Here is a 21589-nt window from a genome sequence, read left to right on the forward strand (position 1 = left end):
AGAAATGCGCTATAGCTAACATAGCGGTAGCGCGCTTCCTGGAACGCGCTACTGCTACTTTTGACTTAACCGCGCGGTTCATTCTTCCCCACGGCCACTTCCCCCAAATCCCAACTCCTCCGTTGTCGCCGCCCTGCATCGCCGTCTGCCGCCGCGCACTCTCCCGTTGCTCTCCGCACACCCTCGACCCCGACCTCAACGCCGCCCACCGCCGCGCGCCCGAGCCCCGACCTCGACGTCGCGTGCCCCTCCCTCGCCGCAGGCACCCGAGGTGAGCACGCCTCCTCCTCCCCCTCCCCTACCTCTGCCTAGCTAAATTTCCTAGGGTTCTTCAAATTTTAGATTGCATCAAATTAGTTAGGGTTCATCAAATTAGATGGTAATTAGGGCAGTAGTTCCTAGGTACTAATTAGTTAGTAAGAACTAGGGCGGTAGTGTTTAATAGAATTAGTAAGAAATTTAATTGAACTAGTTGAACTAGTTTTTTTAGTAAGAACTAGTTGAATTAATAGAACAAGTGTATTTTTAGTAAGAAAATTAATATAACTAGTTGAACTAGTTTATCTTTAGAAAGAACTAGTTTATTTTTATTTATAGTAAGTTTATTTTTAGTAAGAACTAGTTGAATTAGTAGAACTAGTTGAACATGTCACATTTGTTGTTTTTTTTAGTTAAAGCAATTATTCCCGCATCGACGTCGACGATGCCTATCCCGCATCCTCATCGTCGACTCGGCGCAGGACACCTGCTTGACCAGATGGGCCATGTCCGGGACTGGGCTCCGCCGGGCTGGTACTGGGAGGCGCTACCTACCGGGGGGCGCAGCTTCGTGAGGAGCCAGCCCGTCGTTGACCCGAACCTTCTTTAGTGGCGGTCGCGTGGGCCAGTGATGGTGCAGAGGCTTGAGGACCCCGCAGAGGTGGTACATCACCGTGTCAGCGAGGAGGACCCACACGTTCGTCGCTACTTGTTTGCATTGGAGCACAGGTACTCCAATACCTGGCAGGTTCTCCAGGGATCTCACTGGAGCTATGATCATGTAATGGTTCCTTCTCTTTCGGTGTCCACCGCCCGCGCCGATACCCGTCGTGTGCTAGGGTTTTAGTTGTATTAGTGATGTTATATGTATGATACTATTCGGGATGTATTAGTGATAATATCACTACAAAAGAAATACACTTCCGTGATGATACGTGTTTGTCACGGTAGGTCATGTTTTCTGTCATGCATGTACATCCATGACAAATTTATGACAAAATCAAGATAGTCGTACGTGTGCCTTCATCGAAGTGTTCCATGACATTACCAACATTATCATCACGGAAGTGTCCACTTCCATGACGAAAAATCGCGCGTCATCGTAACGGGACGCCGTTAAGCTATCGGGTCCGGTTTTGGATCCGATAACCCGTTAACAGCGCGGACCAATGGGAATTTTCCATGTGTAAAATTCTCATTGACCGACGGAAACGTGTGTCGACTCATCGTTTGGACAGATGTCATCCACTCATTGGACAAGAGGCGCCTATGATATGTCGACACGTGGCACGGCCCAACAGAGGCCCATTTTAGTGAAAAGGCCGCCCCGTTGGACTTGGTCAAAAGGTAATGGGCTGGCCCACGGAAAGCCTGTTAAGGGCCTGTTCATATATAGCCCATTTACGGCCCGCTTACTACCGGCCCGTTACGGCCTATCAGAATTAAGCCCACTAGCTTCATCTGGGCCGTCCAATATGATTCCAGCCCGTTGTAACTTCCGGCCCATGTACGGCCTATGATGTCTTTCGGCCCATATGAGGCCCTTTGTAACTCTCGGCCCATTAACGACCCGTGGTGAATTTGGCCCATAATGAACAGTGTATCGCTTTTTACCCATTAATGGCCCATTATTCCATTGGGCCGTTTCTAGCCCGTGTTATCTTTCGGCCTTCTCAGGGCCCATTTATTCTTGGGCTCATTTCAATCATTCGGTTGCTTACGGCCCATCATTGGCCTTTTCTGCTTGTGGACCAAATTCAGCCCGCGGTTACAATCGGCCCGTTTGCGGCCTGTTAATCCGTTGGTCCGTTTTCATAACGTCATCAAAAAAGGCCGATTAACGACAACCTTTTATTGTCGGCCCATGAACGAGCGATTCAAAATCTAGCCCATTTATGGCCCATAATGCGGTCTCTTATTGGCCCATGTTTGGCCTATCGATCATACGGCACGTAGAAGGCCCATTGGTGCTACGGCACGTAGAAGGCCCATTGATGCTACGGCCTGTAGAAGGCCCATTGATGCTACGGCCCGTAGAAGGCCCATTCTTTCTATGACCCTAAGAAGGCACATTGTTTTTACGGCCCGTAGGAGGCCCATGGTAACTACAGTAAATATGTAGCCCATGGTTATTGTGGCCTAGTTTTAAAAAATAGGTTATTGCAGCCACTAGCAAATCGTGGAAATAGAACTGCACTGACTACAAGCAAACAAATAAACAAGACAACAAGGAAATAAATAAGCAAGCAACTTATGCTAGGCTATCACGGCTATTACACATATTACATACACTGGGCATCAAAGTTCACTACCAGTGCAAATATAGGGAACAAAGCAGCATATCACATACACTGGTCGTCAATGTTGGGGACCAGTGCAAATAAACGCCGCAGCAAAACAAGTCCAGAACTGAAACCACTTCAAAAGAGCTCCAGAAACAATATCCTGGGTACCCATAATGCTGGCAAGATGCTTAGCAAGCTTATTAACTTTCTCTTGTTTGGCGCTTAAATCCTCCAGCGCTTGCTGTTGCACAAGAAAGTATGCATCTGAATTCTGCAGGGACTTCCTCAGTCCTTCGGCTTCTTGCCGCATCAAAGCTGACTTATGCCTTTCAGCTTGTAGCTGACACTGAAGAAGCCGAAGTGATTCAGGCAGGAAGGTCGAAGAGCTTGTGCCAGTGGTACTGGCCAGTAACTCGAACACTACATCAACGCAGGACTGTGGGGTTTTCTCACTGTCTACAAGATCGTTTTTATCACCTTTCTTGGAGACCAACAGGGTTGTCTCACTATCTTGAACCTTATCTGCATTACTTTCTGTACCATTGCATAGTGGGGTGCTCTTCTCCAATATTCTGTTCGCATACTACAAGAGAAACAAGCAGACACATCACAGGTTTAGCATGTAGTATACCAAACTCATTTTGGTAAACCGGTTCAGTAGTAAGGTGGATAGGATAACAGCATCAAACAAACATATATCTATGTACTATGGTCAGTGTATTGTCCATATCATTCTAGTTTATGTTGCCAAATCAAGATAGAGACACAGTTCAACTCATATATTTTTAAGACACGGCAGCATAGACAGAATATAAGTGTGAGAAACTACACAACATTGGCAACACTTGTAATGTGCATCACTTGAGAACATAACTGTTTATAGAACCGAAACTAAAATCAACATAGAGCAAGAAATTAGAACAACAATCCAGTTAAACAAATAGGTTTAAAACATACCTGTTTCACCATTGGAGTTTCAATTGGATCCTTCAAATTCGAAAGTAGTTGGTATGAGTAAATACAGTGATGCAACAGCAAAGGAGGATGGACCATAGCTACGGAATCTGACCTAAGAACAGTTTCTCTTCTGCTTTAAACGTGGAGTTTGGGTTCTCTATGGTGGTCTTCGTGCTTTGGGCACTGCAGTTGCTTTACAAACTGCTCGTGTGGGGATACTCTGTGGTGGACATGGTGCTTTGTCAACTAGAAGTGGGTTACTATCCGCTGGGGTTGGGGTTAGATGGGTTGTAGCTGGTTCTCTTCCCAACGGTGTAAGTGTGCAATCTGGAAGAGTGTCGATTATGTGTGGCGGGGCATGTTTGTGGGCCAGTGCAACCATGGTTCTATCTGCATCGACGGGTAGCACTGTCTTTTGTGAAGAACGTGTTTTCGCTCCCTTAAATACCGCCATCTCCCCCTCCAATTCAGATGGCTAATAAACAAGAAAAGAAATTGAACGTACACACATTGTATGATAGACAGATGTGGTAATTCACATATATGTTGTCTAACCAGACATGACAGCATGACACAATTTCACATATATGATGCCTAACTAAACAGGATAGCATGACACAGTTTCAGATATATGATGGATAACTTAACAGGATATAATGACATAATTCAACATATGATGAGTATCTAAACATGATGACATGACAAAACTATATGATGTCTTTCTAAAATAGGTTGGGATGAAATAATCCATATAAATGTTGTCTAAGTATACAGGATGGCATGATATAATTGAAATAATTGATTAATATACTAAGCAGCTGGCACTCGCATGTATGATCACTAAACTAAGCAGATGGAATTTAATATTGTGCATATGATGTCTAAACTAAGCAATGCAAGACACCATATGCATGATATGAGAAATATAAACATTGCAACTTAGAGCATACACCTCAGGTGGGATATAGGACTGGTCATCTGTCTCTGAATCCTCCTCTGAGGAGATCCCTGTAACCATCGAGATATATGCTTCAACAGGTACCATTGCCTGCTCTGAAGACCTTGTTTTCACTCCTTGTTTTTCCATAATCGGCCCAAATGGCTGATACACATGAAGAGTAATTCAATATACACAGATTGTCGACAAATGGAATACTTAATGAAAAAAAAGATGGCATGAGATAATTCACATATATGATGCCTGGCTACATGGAGGTGCATAATTCACATATATGATAACTGACTGAAAAAATGGCATTGCATAATTCACATATCTGATATAGAAAGCAAACGGGAGGCATTCACACAAAGCATGTCTAATCTAAGTAGATGGCATGGCAATGCAAGACACCATATGCATGATATCTCTACTCTTATAAAAAACAGAGTTGGTGTCGATGGTGTGCCTACCATCCTGCAATATAGGCCGCCCGATTTATATCTGACGGATAGGAAGGAAACTATGGCAATTTTGCAAAAAGATACCCACACCCCTCTCCACATTTGCAAATAAAGTCTTCCCTCATTCATCCTTTTCTCTCACAAGATAAACTACTCATAGAAATGCATCTTGATGTTCCGTGCAACGCATGGGCATCTTGCTAGTGAGCAATAAAACCTTGCCAAGTTAGAGCATGCACCTTGGGGGGGGGATACGACTGGTCATCTGTCTCTGAATCCTCCTCTGAGCAGCTACCGGTAACCAGCAAGAAATCTGCATCGACAGGTAGCACTAACTGCTCAGAAGACCTTGTTTTCACTCCAGATTTTCCCATGACCGACTCAAATGGCTGATGCACAGGAAGAGTAGATGAATGTATAAACATTGTTGACAAATGGAATACATTATGAAAAAATATGGGACGATATAATTCACATATATGATGACTGGCTAAACAGGATGGCACTGCATGATTCACATATATGATGCCTGTCTAAAGAAGATGGCATTGCATAATTCCCATATACTCCCTCCGTTCCTAAATATTTGTCTTTTTAGAGATTTCAAATGGACTACTACATACGGATGTATATAGACATATTTTGGAGTGTAGATTCACTCATTTTGCTCCGTATGTAGTCACTTGTTGAAATCTCTAAAAAGACAAATATTTAGGAATGGTGGGAGTATGATATAGAAACCAAACAGGTGGCATTCACACAAAGCAAATCTAAACTAAGCTGATGACATATAAGATGAATAATGTAAGCAATGTGAGGCGCCATATGCATGATATGACCAACATCAGCATGCCAGGTTAGAGCAAACACCTCAGGTGGTAAATAGGAGTGGTCGGCTCCCTCTGTATTCCCACGCAACGGTCTTCTCTTTTTCTCTACATGTTCAGTACGATTGTGTACAATAACTGACATGCATAATAAAAAATTAGTTAGATTTTGTAAGGCCTAAGGGGTGCATGCAGAAATCAAGACTGATGGTAGCAAATGAGTGGATAGATCCAAAACTAATGATAGCAGGTAGATTATATCTTCAGTTTGAAAAGATAGACAATGGATCATCTACTGTTTGTTGCCCACCCAACATGAACCACATAGAAGACCCCAGATGAACCAGATAGTAGACAGATACTATTCGTTACTGCCTCGATATGAGACCCACGGGCATTTTAAAACTCAAGTTTGAACGATAAAGTAGCAAGTAATAATAACCGATGTATAACGTAAGCAAACACGAAAGACTGCGACCTCTCTTCCGGAACTGTGTAGTCCTCAGGTTCATCTGCTCAGTCGATGATGGTAATGCAGTTGGCGTGCCTGCCGCCAAAGGGGAAGATGATCTGAGGCGGTGAGGGAAAGTTTGCAGGGGGAATCCCTATTGCAGTGAACGCTTCTGTCGATGGTGCACCTCAGGTGGGGTGGATGACGGCACGGCAGGAGCAGGACATAACACACAGAGTTTTCTTCGACGCCTATCTGAAAATGAAGTAAATCTGTTAGGGCTTCTTAGAATTGGAGGATTTTATAACGCAGGGACAGGAAAAACACAGGAATAGGATAGGAATGCACGTGCAAAACAGAGCATTTGGAAACATAGGATTTCTGCGAACATCGGTGTTTGGTTCACATGAATTGGAAGAACACATGAATGGAGAAACATGGTCAAATTAAAGTCAAACCACATGAAAATGAAAAAATAAGAATCTTATTATGATAGTAATGCAATTAGTCCTGTTCTCCATGCATATTAATTTGAAAAGGACGTCCAACTGGATATTAAAATTCCTACCATTTTTCTTTGAAAGAGACACCAAAGGAAAAAATCCTCCAGTTTTTTTGCTCCACTCCTAACCAAATGCACGAATAGTAGTACCACAGTGGTTCCATAGCAAAGGATCCCTGAGGGATCGACATGAATGCAGAGTAACAAAGTTATGCAACGAGTGTACAACCTCTTTGGCATAGCCTTGTCAACCACAGAACCATTGGGTTGGACATGGAGGATGCTGATGCTGGTGTGACTATCGGAGGCGGGAAGAAGATCTGAAGCCTCTGGAAACAGCGCCGAGGGTACTTGTCGATGTACAAAAGTAGGGGCTCTCCTTTTGACCCCTTTACTTGTGCACGGGCAGTCAGAGCCGCACGCCACGGCCGCACGTAGCAGGGCAAATGAGGGAAGCCAGAGAGAAGCCGAAGCCCAAGACAATCAAGACAACGCCAAGGACAAGAACACAAAGAGAAGAGGGACGAAGCAGGTTCCCCTGGCAAGACTCTTGCCGAGGCAGCCTCAACGGCCCCGGCAAGACCCTTGCCGGGGCAGCTCGCCCACACCAGCGGAGCGCGCCACCCTTGAGCCCACGGTTTCCAACACCATCAACCACGTTGGGCCAGGGCTCGGGAGGCACCTCCATGGTGGCATGCAGATCTTTGTGAAGACAAAGAATACTCAAGATCAGATGAGGATTGGAAGACAACGGTCCTCGGCAAGGTCCTTGCCGAGGAAAGCCACAAGACCCCCGGCAAGTTCCTTGCCGGGGACAACTGCAACGCCGCAGCAAGACCCTTGCCGAGGCTATCAGCGGGGCCACAACCAGGCTCGCATCGACCAAGAATCCACCGTCGTTCGCATGCAGCTGCCAGCCCAACCAGCTGGGCAGGCACATGCGTGGCAACATGCAGCTTCCAGGCCAAATCAGCAAGCACCTGCGTGGTGGCATGCAGATCTTCGTGAAGACCCTACCATCGCGCCACCTTAGCTGCCTGCCTGCCTACATGGCGCTGCATGCATCGCTGGCCAGGGCGCGTGTCGAAGCGAGGTGGAGCGGGGACGAACGGGACGGGCCTCGTTCCCATCCGCGATAAAGCTAAGGGACACCTAAGCGATGCATTAAATGCGTCTTGTCCTGTAATACGGGCGATAAGCTCGCAGTACTGTAGGCCTTTCCACCTCCTGTCTGCCACCGTGGCAACCCCTTTCGACTATAAAAGGCGGCCTGTGGCGTACTGGATAGGGATTCGGCTTTTTTGAACTACACAACCACTGTAGCTAGTTCAAAAGCTCAAGAACACACAATACATCCACCAAAGCAGGACTAGGGGTTTACGCATCCTCGCGGCCCGAACCTGGCTAAACGATCCGTGTGCTTCCTGTTAGACCTACTCTTCTCACGACCCCGCGCCCCGCGAACCATAGTAGGGATTCTTGTGATCCCATAGGTGTCGTTCTCACTGACATCTTTGGCGCGCCACGTAGGGGGCGCTGTTGTGAGAATCTGGTCTAGCAGTTAGCCTAGCAGTTCTTCATCGCCATGGCTCCCAAGAAGAAGACGATCACGGCGATCAGCTCATCCAGAGCCGAGCGGCCCGCACCAGTGCGGGCGAGCAGCGGGCCGGTCGCAGACAGAACACGAGCGGCGGCCCACAAGCATCAGCATCGCCCCGGTAGTCAGAGCCTGGCGAGCAGCCTCGTTCGTGCGCCAGACGATGAGCCGCACGCCGTCAGACCCAAAGACGGGGCTAGGCCCCTCACAGGGGGCGCGGGGCCCTCCAAGGGCATCGTTGTGCCCCCTACGGGCGGCGCAGCGGCCTCCAAGACGCCTACGCCGGCGCCCACAACGCGCTCTTCCCAGGGTGCGCGTGACGAGCAGCGCCACCACACTGGAGACCCCGGGCGTCACCGTGGGAAGAGTCCCGTGCATCATCTGCGGGACGAAGGAGTCCAGCATGCCCGCCGAAGTGCTGGCGAAAATGGACATAGCCGCTGGGCCGTGACAGAGCTCCTTCTAACGTGGTTAGAAGTCGAAGCGCGCCACGGTCCATGCAGCTGTCGCCACCACCCATGCCAGCAGAAGCTTTGGCGAGCGCGCAGCTGATCCTCGACTTTCCTCCTGCTGCGGAGAAGCTCGACGAGTGGAGAGCCACCATCCGGAGCCTCGTCGCCGTCGTCAGTAAAGATGATCCGCAATCAGCGGGGCCCTCAGGCCGGCGCTCCGTCGAACCACCGCATGCCAGCGCTGGAGGGGCTGGGGGTGCTGCGGCCACGGTGCACTCGCCTCCTCCACGCTAGCTGCCACCGGTGTCGATCCGTCGTGACGACGCATGTGATAACATTTACATAGCGTCGTCCGACCCACGGACCCACCGCGACCAGCGCCAAGTTCTTTGAGAACGAGCCCATGAAGATGCTCAAACCACTATTGAGCGTCGGCGCGATACACGCCACCAGTCGGATAAGTGGGCGGGACCCGCTATGGACCACCCTGCGCCAGGGGGCTCCGGCGGCCTGCCTTACGAGGTGGGTTGCCCAGCCTTTACCCCTGAGCTGCGGCAGTTCCAATGGCCGTCCGACCGCACGTTCAAGCCCGATGTCGGCGAGAAGTACAACGGCAAGACCCATCCGTCAGAGTTCCTCAGCATATACACCATCGCGATGCAAGCTGCCGGGGCTCGCGACGACAAGGTGCTTGCCAATTACTTCGGTTGGGACTGAAGACCAACGTCATGTCTTGGTTGATGCACTTGCCGGCGGATTCCATTTCTTCTTGGTCGGATCTGTGCCATGAGTTCGTTGGTGCCTTCACCGGAGGCCACCAAGCTCATGGCCAGGCCATTGATTTGCATATCATACCCAAAAGGAAGGGCAAACCCTGCGCAAGTACATCCAGAGGTTCAGCCGGGTGCAGTACAACATCCCCGATGTCCATCCCGCCGCCGTGATCAGCGCGTTCCATCAGAACATGCGCAACCGCAAGATGCGCCAAGAGCTGGCGATGAACAAGGTTAAGGATGTGGCCGAACTTTATGTTCAGGCCGATAGGTGCGCCCGGGCTGAAGAGGGAAGGAAGTACCCCGGCGAGGACACCAGCGTGGAAACCGAATCTACTGATGAAGACACCGCCGCCCCGACGAAGAAGGGCCGGCGTCGCAATAGGAAACGCAAGGGCAAGACCGTGCTTGCCGTCAAGGGATCCGACAGCACCGGCGCTGCCAAGAAGGCTAAGGCAGACGACCCCGGCAAGGAGATTGCCGGGTGCGCCGCTTGCCGGGCCTTAGCAGCTGCCAACAAGCCAGGGGGCTCCGACAAGCAGTACTGCAAGATCCACTGCACCAAAGGCCATGACCTCCAGAACTACCAACAAGTCGAGCTGCTTGCTGAGAAGCAAAAGGCCGAGTATGAGAGGCGGGACAAGGAGAAGGGTCAGGATGGTGCCGAAGGATCTGGCAAGAAGCGTGGCGGCCAGGGAGGTCGCCGCGGCAAGGATAACCAGCAAGAGAGGCCCGCTCGGGGCCACAACAAGAAGCAGGAAGACGATGATCATGACGAGGACGACGAGTCCGGCGAGCAAGAGTTTCAGAAGGCTACGGAGGCCATGTGCGTCGATGGTGGCGCCTCGCTGCATACTTCTCACCGCCAGCTCAAACAGTGGGCGCATGAGATCACAGCAGCAGAGCCCTTGTTCGACGCTCAGAAGCTCTGAAGTGGTCTAGCACGCCCCTCATCTTTGACGTCGAGGACCACCCTGACCGCACAACTGCAGTCGGGTGTTTGCCGTTGTTGGTCTCGCCAACAATACGCAACCTCAAGGTGAACAAGATGCTGGTTGACGGCGGAGCCGGTCTGAACTTAATCTCACCCGCTGTGATCAAAAGGCTGATGGAGACCTCGAGGAAACGGGCACTTTTCAAGGGGTAACCCGGGAAGGAGCCAGCCGAAGGGGAAGGTCATGTTGCCTGTGACGTTCGTAGGCAAGTTGAACTACGGGACGGAGAGGATTGTCTTTGATGTAGCCGAGATCCCCTTGCCCTACAATGGGATCCTCGGTTGCCTGGCACTAGCCAAATTCATGGCGGCGTCGCACTACGCCTACAACATGCTGAAGATGCCTGGGCCGATGAACATCATCACCGTCCCCTCCGACAAAAAGGACGCACTGATCTGCGTCGACCTACTCTACCGGGAGGCAGTTGCAGCAGCAGTCGCCAAAGCACTTGCTCCTGCCGCGGAAGCCCCGGGAGCGAAGAAGAAGACCGGAAAGACCTCTCGCACCCACTCCGGCAAGCACACCTCTTCGGAGTGTTGTGCTACCATCGAGGACATGCCAGAGAGCTGCACCGGCAAGAACAAGAAATCCAGAGCTGCGCCACCAGAGACCAAGAAGGTGCCCGTCAGGGAGGATGGCACGGGAGGGGCTTTCAGCATAAGCTCCACCCTCGACAGCAAATAGGAAAGCGCGCTCATCACTTTCCTGCGGGTGAATGTCGATGTGTTTGCATGGCAAGCATCTGACATCCCCGGCGTTCCCAGGGAAGTGATTGAGCACCACCTTGCTGTCTGTCCCCATGCGCGACCCGTCAAGCAGAAGGTTAGGAAGCAAGCTTTGGAACGGCAGGAGTTCATCATAGAGGAGATCAGGAAATTGGAAGCGGCAGGTTTGGTGAGAGGAGTGTTCCATCCGACGTGGTTGGCCAATCCGGTGGTGGTGTGCAAGGCAAATGGGAAGTGGAGGCTGTGTATTGACTACACAGATATCAATAAGGCTTGTCCTAAGGACCCCTTCCCGTTGCCGCGCATTGACCAGATTGGTGACTCCACGGCCGGGTGTGATCTGTTGTCATTCCTTGACGTCTACTCGGGCTACCACCAGATCTTCATGACAAGAGAAAATGAAGAGAAGACAACATTTATCACCCCGTGTGGTACGTATTGCTTTTTACCAATGCCTTTCGGGTTGAAGAGTGCTGGTTCAACATTTGCAAGAGCATTCCAGCTACATAAAAATATGGAAGCCTATATGGATGACATAGTGGTCAAAACCAAGGACAAGGCAACTCTTGTACAAGACTTAGAAGAGACGTTTGCCAACCTACGCAAGATCAACCTCAACCTGAACCCTGAGAAGTGTGTCTTCGGCGTTCCGTCCGGCAAACTTCTCGGGTTCTTTGTGTCGCAGCGTGGGATCGAGGCAAACCCAGACAAAATCAAGGCTATTTGAGCAGATTGAGGTGCCCAAGCGGATCAAGGATGTGCGTCGGCTCACTGGCTGCGTTGCCACCATGAGCCGATTCATCTCCAAGTCTGCCGAGCGCGCCCTTCCCTTTTTCAAGATCTTGGAGAAGGCGGGCCCTATGGAATGGACCCCAGAGGCCGAGGCGGTGTTGCAAGACCTGAAGATATACCTTTCCTCTACACCGATACTAGTTGCACCTAGACCACAAGAGCCGTTGCTGCTGTATCTGGCGGCGACGAATCAAGTGGTCAGTGCCGCGCTTGTGGCGTAGAGGGAGGTTGACGAAGAGGCAGTGGCAGCGGCAGGACCGCAGACGGCAAGTCAGAGACTCCCCCGGCAGAGCCTGGTGCTGGCAAGGCAAGGCTCCCGACAGAGTCTGACGCCATTGGGACAGAGCCCACGCCGTCAAGTGGAGTGGTGCAGAAGAAGAAGATGATGCAGCACCCGGTTTACTTTGTCAGCTCCCTCTTGCAGGGGGCTAGGTCAAGATATTCCGGTGTGCAGAAATTGCTCTTCGGCCTCCTTATGGCCTCGAGGAAGCTGCGTCATTACTTCCAAGCCCACAAGATCACTGTCGTCACCCGCCTCCCGTTGCAACGGATACTGCACAACCCAGATGCAACCGGAAGGATTGTGGAGTGGGCCTAGGAGTTGTCTAGCTTTGGGTTGAGGTTTGAAAGTACTTCGACAATCCAGAGTAGAGTCCTGGCGGAGTTCATTGTAGAATGGACCTCGACGCCCGTTGAAGAGATCCAGGAGACCACTTTCCCCGGCAAGGAAATAGCTCGTGACTGGACTATGTACTTTGACGGAGCTTTCTCGCTGCAAGGCGCCGGTGCTGGAGTGATGCTCGTCGCACCTACCGGAAAGCACCTCAAGTATGTAATCCAGATGCACTTTCGAAGGCAGATGTCCACCAACAACACTGCTGAGTACAAGGGATTGCTTGCCCGTCTCAGGATCGCGGCAGACCTCGGAGTTAAAAAGCTCATCGTCAGGGGTGATTCGCAGCTTGTCGTCAGACAAGTCAACAAAGATTATCAGAGCCCGTTGATGGAGGCCTACGTAGATGAGGTGAGGAAGCTGGAGGAGCGTATTGACGGTATACAAGCGGAGCACGTTCCCCGAGTGGAGAACGACATCGCCGATTACCTGTCAAAGTGTGCTGCATTCAAGTTACCTGTGGAACCAGGTACCTTTTTGCTTCGGTTAACTCAACCATCCATCAAACCATCAATGGAGCAGAACAAGCGGAGGAAATCAGGCCCCGACAAGTACTTTCCCGCCTAGCCCCCAGGGGCCGCCGGCAAGGGTGTTGCCATGGGCCCTGAGCCTGCCGAGGAGCGACCGATTCCGGCAGGCCGTCAAGCCCTGGCCGTAGAGACGAACGCTCCCATGACGGAAGAGATGCCTTTGGTCCTTGCCGTCGAGCCCCAGGCTCCCGCGTGGGCACAGCACATCGTTCGTTTCCTCCAGACAGGGGAACTTCCCGAGGAGCAGGAAGAAGCGGAAAAAGTAGCCCGTCGGTCTGCCTTGTACCAGTTCGTCGATGACGTCTTGTACAGAAAAAGACCGGGAGGAAGGACAGGAGCTGTTGGCAGAGAAACACGGAGGCATATGTGGCTGCCACATGGGGTCGAGGACCCTTGCCGGCAAGGCGTTCCGGCAGGGTTTCTTCTGGCCCACTGCCCTCCAGGATGCAACGGCACTAGTAACCAAGTGTGAAGCGTGTCAGTTCCATTCAAAGAAGCTTCATCAACCAGCTCAAGCCCTTCAAACAATCCCTCTCTCCTGGCCATTCTCGGTCTGGGGGCTCGACATACTAGGCCCTTTCACCCATGCTGTCGAGGGCTATGAGTACTTGTACGTTGTGATCGACAAGTTCACAAAGTGGCCGGAGGTGGAAGCAGTGAGGAAGGTGACAGCACAGTCAGCCGTCAAGTTCTTCAAGGGGCTAGTCTGCCGTTTTGGTATACCAAACAAAGTCATCACCGACAACGACACGCAGTTCACAAGCCACACCTTCATGCAGTACATCCTAGACCTCGGCAGCAAGGTCTGTTTTGCTTCCGTGGCACACCCCCAGAGCAACGGCCAAGCGGAGAGGGAAAATGCTGAAGTGTTGTGAGGCCTGAGAACGAAGACCTTTGACAGGCTGCACAAGAGTGGAAGGCGCTGGATTGATGAATTGTTGACGGTTCTTTGGTCGATCAGGATGACGCCAAATCGAGCCACCGGCCAGACACCCTTTGCCCTAGTATACGGGTCAGAAGCAGTTCTCCCCAATGAACTCATGTACGGGTCACCTCGAGTGCTCGCTTATGACGAGCTTGAGCAAGAGCAGTTGTGGCAGATGACGCGACGCTCCTTGAGGAAGATCGTCTTCGGGCGGCTGTGAGAGCAGCACGCTACCATCAAGCCTTGCGCCGCTATCATAGCCGCAAGGTTCACGCCCGAAGCTTTGAGGAAGGCGAGCTTGTTCTTCGGCGCGTTCAGTCGGCCAAGAATTCCAACAAGTTGACGCCAAAGTGGGAAGGCCCTTATCGGGTAATACGAGTCACCAGGCCCGGCGCAGTCCGCCTGGAGACCGAAGATGCTGTCCCAGTGAGCAACTCCTGAAACATCGAGCATCTTTGCAAGTTTTACCCATAGGGCGCGGCTTGTCGGGCCTCCCGGCAAACCACCTTCTATACAAGCTTTGACGGCAAGGCATGTAGCCCTCTGTACAAAGCCAGGCGCAGACCCTGAGCATAAATAAATGAAGCTCTGGCGCCCTAAGTTATAGCATGCATGCTAGGTTAAGTATCTCCCTCGGTTAGGGTTGGTAGTGCTTAGCGGTGACTAAACCCTAGCCTAGAGGTCAAGCATGCGTCTTTCTGTTCTCTTTGGTTCGCAGGGCACTTCTGCTGAGCTGCTTGGGAAAAGGAGAACGAACCGGAGCTCCAGCCCTGGCAGGGCAAGGCTGCCAGGGGCTGAAGATACGAGGATCCAACCAAGGCAAGCCAAGGTTGCCGGGGGCTGCGGATTCAGATTAGTCTTTCATCCCCCTTGTTATGCGTTTCCGTATAGAATTGGGACATGTGAAACCTCGTTTATATTCCTAAAACCACCGTGCTCCCCCTTTCCTGTACCTGAGAGCTGCCTCCCGGGTCGGAATTTGGTAGTGGTCCTGGTGGCGAGGAGATGAATGAGGGGCCTAACTCTACTTCGCCCCTGGCTCCGCCAAGCGCGCGAGAATGGTCGACTGAAGTGGGGAAACAGCAAGGCCTGTTGCCGGGTGAGGGAGTCCTAGACTAAGGGGTCCTCGGGCGCCCGGCTTGTTATCCATGGGCCAGACTGATGGGCCGTGAAGACATGAAGGCCAAAGACAGTACCTGTGTTCGGATTGGACTCTACTTGGCGTGGAAGGCAAGCTTGGTGACCGACTATGAAGATTCCCTCTTATGTAACCGACTCTCTGTAACCCTAGATCCTCCCGGTGTCTATATAAATCGGAGGGGTTAGTCCGGGAAGGAGATACTCATTACCATAGTAATACAGGCTAGACTTTTAGGGTTTAGCCGTTACGATCTCGTGGTAGATCAACTCTTGTAATACTCATATTCATCAAGATCAATCAAGCAGGAAGTGGGGTATTACCTCCATAGAGAGGGCCCGAACCTGGGTAAACATCGTGTCCCCCGTCTCCTGTTACCATCGACCTTAAACGCACAGTTCGAGACCCCCTACCCGAGATCCGCCGGTTTTGACACCGACATTGGTGCTTTCATTGAGAGTGCTGTGCCGTCGACAAAAGGTTCGATGGCCCCTTCAAACGTCGATAGTGACGCTGTCCAAGGGTAAACCTTCCTCCCCAGACAGATCTTCGTATTCGGCGGCTTCGTACTGCGGGCCAACTTGCTTGGCCATCTGGAGCAGATCTATAGTTACGCCCCTGGCCATCAGGTCAGATTCGGAAGCTTGAACTACGTTGCGGACATCCGTGGAGACTTGATCTTCGACGGATTCGAAACCACGGCTATCGCTCCCCCTCGCTTCGGTAAACATGACTTAATTCTATCATTTGATCGCGTCCAGGAGATGGTTTCTGTTGCTGCAACAGCCTTAGAGCCGGAACAGATCGTGCCATTCGAGGCCACAGAGCCTGCGGCGTTGGAGCCGCACACAGACTCGACACCTTGCAATATTCGCGTTAGTGGAACCCCGGACTCGTCTTCGGCCATAAGTTCCGAACCACGAACGCCTGCGGACACCGAGCTGGATCGGTTATCGATTTTTGAATTCAGCACCGCAGATATCTTCCAGCACTCAACTTTGGGCGATGTTCTAAACTCTTTAAAGAACCTGTCATTGGCAGGAGACTCACAGCCGAACTATGTCCGGTTCGAACAAGGGGCTGACGACGGAGAATTTTGCTTCCCACCCGCCACCCACTTCATAGCCACTGTCGAAGACTTAACCGGCATGCCTGCTTATGGCTCCGAAGACATTGATGGTATAGACAACGATGCCGACAAGGAGCAAGGCCAAGACATGCCAGTCATCAGGCGCGGGACGGCCACACCTTCATACGACGTGTACATGGTCGATACACTTAAAAAAGCTCGCGGCAATGACAAGGGAGATCCAGTTGAGAATAAAACTCCTGAGACACAGTCTAAGTTCCGGCGGCCCAAACGCTGCTCCAAGTCACGCCGCAGCAACGATGGCACCGGAGAAAATAGTACTCCAGACGGCGCCGAAAGCAATGAAGACCCTGTTGGAGCAATATCCAAACAAGAGGAACAGGAAAACGGGCAATCCAGCCCCGATGAACAGGCCCTGCCCAGCGACAGTTCGGAGGGCGACAACTACATTCCGCTCTCCAAAAATGAGGTAAGCCTCGGCGACGAAGACTTCATCGTACCCGAAGAGCCCCTCGAGCAGGAGCGCTTCAAGCGCAGGCTAATAGCTACGGCAAGGAGCCTGAAAAAGAAACAGCAGCAGCTTCAAGCTGACCAAGACCTACTCAGCGAGAGATGGACCGAAGTCCTGGTCGCCGAAGAATACGGCCTTAGTGGCCTAGCCAAAAGCTACCCAAAGCACAGATTGCTATACCAGTCCGATGACGGGGCGCTGGAGCCCGTACCATCGTCACACAATGCGGCAGGTCGCCGACAGCTCTGTCCGGATAAAGAGGCAACTCAAGCCAAACACCAGACCGCCCCACCTCACCGTAAAGGCAAGAACAACGCAGGTCACGATTACCCAGACGACCTATAGAGGGACATGGACAATAGAGCAGGACACGCAAGACCGATCTACGGATCGCGAAAGCATGCCTCGACACGCGATGATGGCTACCTATTCGGGCGTGACAAACCTCGCCACACCCGAGCCGAAAATCGCAAAGGGACTCCTTCGGAGTTACGTCACAGTGCGGCCCAACATAGAGGCGCCGCACACCCGCTTTGCTTCACTGATGAAGTAATGGATCATGAATTCCCTGAAGGATTCAAACCCGTCAATATTGAATCATACGACGGAACAACCGATCCCGCGGTGTGGATAGAAGATTTTATCCTCCACTTCCATATGTCCCGTGGAGACGACCTCCGCACCATTAAATACCTCCCACTAAAGCTAAAAGGACCAGCTCGGCACTGGTTAAACAGCCTGCCTGAAAATTCCATAGGCAGCGGGGAGGACTTGGAAGAGGCTTTCCTCAATAACTTCCGAGGAACATATGCCCGACCGCCGGATGCCGATGACCTAAGTCATATTGTCCAACAACCCGGAGAGTCAGGTAGGAAGCTCTGGACTCGGTTCTTAGTCAAAAAGAACTAAATTGTCGACTGTCCGGACGCGGCAGCCCTTGCGGCTTTGAGGCACAGTGTCCGGGACGAATGGCTTGCACGTCACCTCGGCCAAGAAGGACCTAAATCCATGACAGCCCTCACTGCTCTGATGACCCGCTTCTGCGCGGGAGAAGACAGCTAGATCGCTCGTAGAAGCAATAGCACCAGCGACCCGGGCACTTCCGAAATCCGAGATGGCAATAGCAAGCCACGACGAATCAAACACAACAGTCGCAATGATAATGAAAGATCATGCGACACAGCGGTCAACGCCGGATTCAGCAACCCCAAGCCCATTCAATAGAGGAAGCCATTCAAGGCAAATCGAGACGAACCCTCCAACCTAGATAGGATATTGGATCGACCCTGCCAGATTCATGGCCACCCCGATAAACCAGCTAATCATACCAACAGAAACTGCTGGGTCTTTAAACAGGCCGGCAAGCTCAACGCCGAACACAAGGGGCGGAGGCCGTGAGGCGAAAGGGACGACGGACGCGTTCATCACCAAAATACCGGGGGCCAGAAGCAATTCTCATCCGTGGGTAGACCACTCCGGAGCAGAAATAGCAACCCGGCTTCCGCCGCCAACTCCGCACACCTGCAAAATTTGTACCGCGCATACATCATTACGCACTCAAGATACCATGGGCATTGGCGGAAGCACAATACGGACAAGCCTGCAAGCATTCCAGTAACATTTTTTATTTATTTTCTTTTTATTTCTTCCTTCACTATCCTTTAAAAACAGGTGACGAACAGGATAAACATCTGAAACTGGCTCTATCGGAGTCCGGAGCCGTACACTCACCTAAGGGGCTATTTCCATCAAGGATTCCCCCCGCCAAGGACGGGCGGCGCAGACATGCGACAGGAGGTCCAAAATAAATTTTGGTAGACCGCACTCTCTATTTTTTGAGCCTGTACTATGCCTGTTCCTCTGCCTCCGACCCTGAGCATGTCAAATAGCTGGGAGGATGGCTTTTATATATATCATAAGTAATCATTGGCATATCGCTCAGTTCCCAGTAAACAGTATCCGAACTAATCATCCGTATTGTTTCTCCAACAAATATGGCTCCTACGGTTATTTCACAGAAATACCTTGGCATAACCTGCCAGGGGCTTGGTGTGGGAACAAATGAGTTGCCAGTAAAAGTCCGAACAGCTCTATAGCGTACTTCAGCATCGCAAGTTTGGCCTTATATGCATCAGGTCCGAATCATTGTCTTGGGTCAATAGTTTGGTTGCCCGGCTCCTGTGCTTGCTACCCTACGTTCCCCTCTATCGGCTAGGGTAGTAAAGGGAGAACTACTGCGATTGTGCCCTGGTCTAAACTGGATGAGCACCTAAGTAGAGAAAGCCGAAAACTAACTGTCATGATGCGGCGAGAGCTGGTCAACCACTTGACGACTTCTTGGAATCTTTAGCGATTCTCCGTGTCACACGAGGAATCTTTTTCAGATCAAATATGTAAGGCACCATACGCCGCATACATACCAGGGGCTATGTCGTAGCCCCACAATAAAACTCCTATGGCTAAGTGAAAGCGTTAACGCCCTATAGTCCGATTGCCTGGTTCGCCGCATTATCACCTCCTTCATGGACCAAGACGTTGGATAAAGAGTGATTAAATGCTTTTCCGAACACCCCCGTACTTCCTACGAGGGGGCTGAAGCCGACGACTGGAAAACTTCCAGATTATATCAAAACGGCCGCACAGGAGGAATTCAAGCTTTCAAGCAAAACATAAAAATAGATTAACTATAAAATTGTCTTTTACAATTTTCATACACCTCACTCGAACATTATGTCTTTCGAGCACTGACCCTCTATAAAGCGGGCGGCCTCTAGGACGTCTTCAAAATAGTGCTCTGGTTCCGGGCGGTCCTTGCCTTTGGGTGGACTCTTCGTCGCAACATCGATGGCCTTCATCTTCCCCTAGAATGTTTTGACTCGGGCAAAAGCCATCCGTGCACCCTCAATGCACGTTGACCGCTTCACAGCATCGATACGCGGCACCGCATCAACAAGCCTCTGCACCAAACCGAAATAGCTATTCGGAACAGGCTCGGTTGGCCACAACCGGATTATGACATCCTTCATGGCAGCGCCGGATATCCTATGAAGTTCGGCCCATTGGGACATCTGTTCATTGAGCAACAGAGGGCGCTTTGATGCGCCAAACTGCGACCAAAAAAGCTTCTCCGTTGCATATCCATCTCGTGCCTGGTAATACTACGCCGCATAGGAGGAAATCTTCAGCAAGTCCAAGAACTCGTCCGGAGAACTCCACACTTGGTTTAGCTGAGCATAGTTCGGGTCACCGAACTTAGTTTGCAGCAGAAAGGGCTTTCCAGCCGCAATCTCCCTCGCCTGCCGAACCTCCTCACGGGCTGCTCTGGATTCCGACCGCGCTTTTCTCGCCTCTTGTAAGGCCTTGTCCAGATCAGCCGTTAAGTTTTTACTCTCCTTCTCCAGAAATTCACAGTGGCCGGTAGCATTCTCCAGTTCGAGCGTCATCGTGGATATCTTCTCCTCATCCTGGCGCCGCGCAGCTTGTTCGGCTTTTAATTCAGCCGATGCCTTTTCGGCAGTAGCATTGCTACGCCGGGCCTGCTCCTTGGCCTGGGCCAGCTCTGCTCGGAGAACTTCAATGGCGGCAGCAACATCTGCAGCCATGCATATTCCAGCATCTAAATCTAAGCATCATGCTTATACCACAAAAATGTATGAGGATTGCCCCGAATACATACCTTGTGACTCGTCAAGATGCATATTGATTAAAGCAAGATCATCCCCTGCCACATCAAGCTTCCACTGCAACTCGGCAATTTCCATAATCCGGGAAGTGGCCAAGGGGGAAGCAGCCTGTGTTTAAAGTTCATCAGGTTAGTCCTCAAACGATCCTTTTCGATCCTCCGTTTGCTTCCCAATGGAAGCCAACCCGAGTATCAGGGGCTACTACCTATACACAGGCGCATCTTTGCAAATGAAACATACCTAAAAATATTATATCACAAACCTCGAAGGCTTTTAGCAGGCTCATAAAGGCTTCATTCAATACACTCTTCGCGGACAAAATTTTCTCAACCACTGTACCCATCAAGGTACGCTGTTCCCCCGAGACAGATGCTTTTTGCAACATGTCCCGCAATATATCCGGAGCCTCCGGGTCTCCGAAAGCCACTCTAGGAGCACCTCCATCCTTTGAAGGAATCTGTTCACCCGCCTCCAGAATCACTGTCGGCTGCGAGCCAGACAGTCCGGGGCCTTTGTTATCATCAGCCCCAGATTCCCGGACAGTCGGAGATCCACCTTCGGGCACTGCCTCTTTTGTCCCCTGTGTAATTTGTTGATTATGAGGGACCCTCCGCGACGACACTTCAGAGTCATCTGCCCTATTGGGCGAGGAGGTTCGAGGAGGCGTCTCGCTCTCCATCATCTCTGGGAGGAGACTTCCCGAAGAAGAGGATTGCCCAGAAAAACTCTGTGCCGACCTGTAAAAATGCATGAACGCGTTATGTATATCTTCGGTTAACAGCAACGAAGCAGACCCTATCAAAGTACTCAGGATTCACTTACGGTTTGGCCGAGGGCTTGTCCCCTTAATGGAGCTGTTCAACGGCGTCGCTTTCCAAACCCAGGCCGCTTGACGGTGGCATCTTGCCCCTCTTGGAAGACCGCCCCTCCCAATCTTCGGAGGCGGCCCTTTTCCTCCTGTTAGGAGAAGGGATATTGGATCTTTTTCCGCCTCTGTCTTTAGGCAAGGACAGGTCGATTTCTC

Source organism: Aegilops tauschii, chromosome 6, assembly GCF_002575655.3.
Source record: "Aegilops tauschii subsp. strangulata cultivar AL8/78 chromosome 6, Aet v6.0, whole genome shotgun sequence".
NCBI lineage: Eukaryota > Viridiplantae > Streptophyta > Magnoliopsida > Poales > Poaceae > Aegilops > Aegilops tauschii.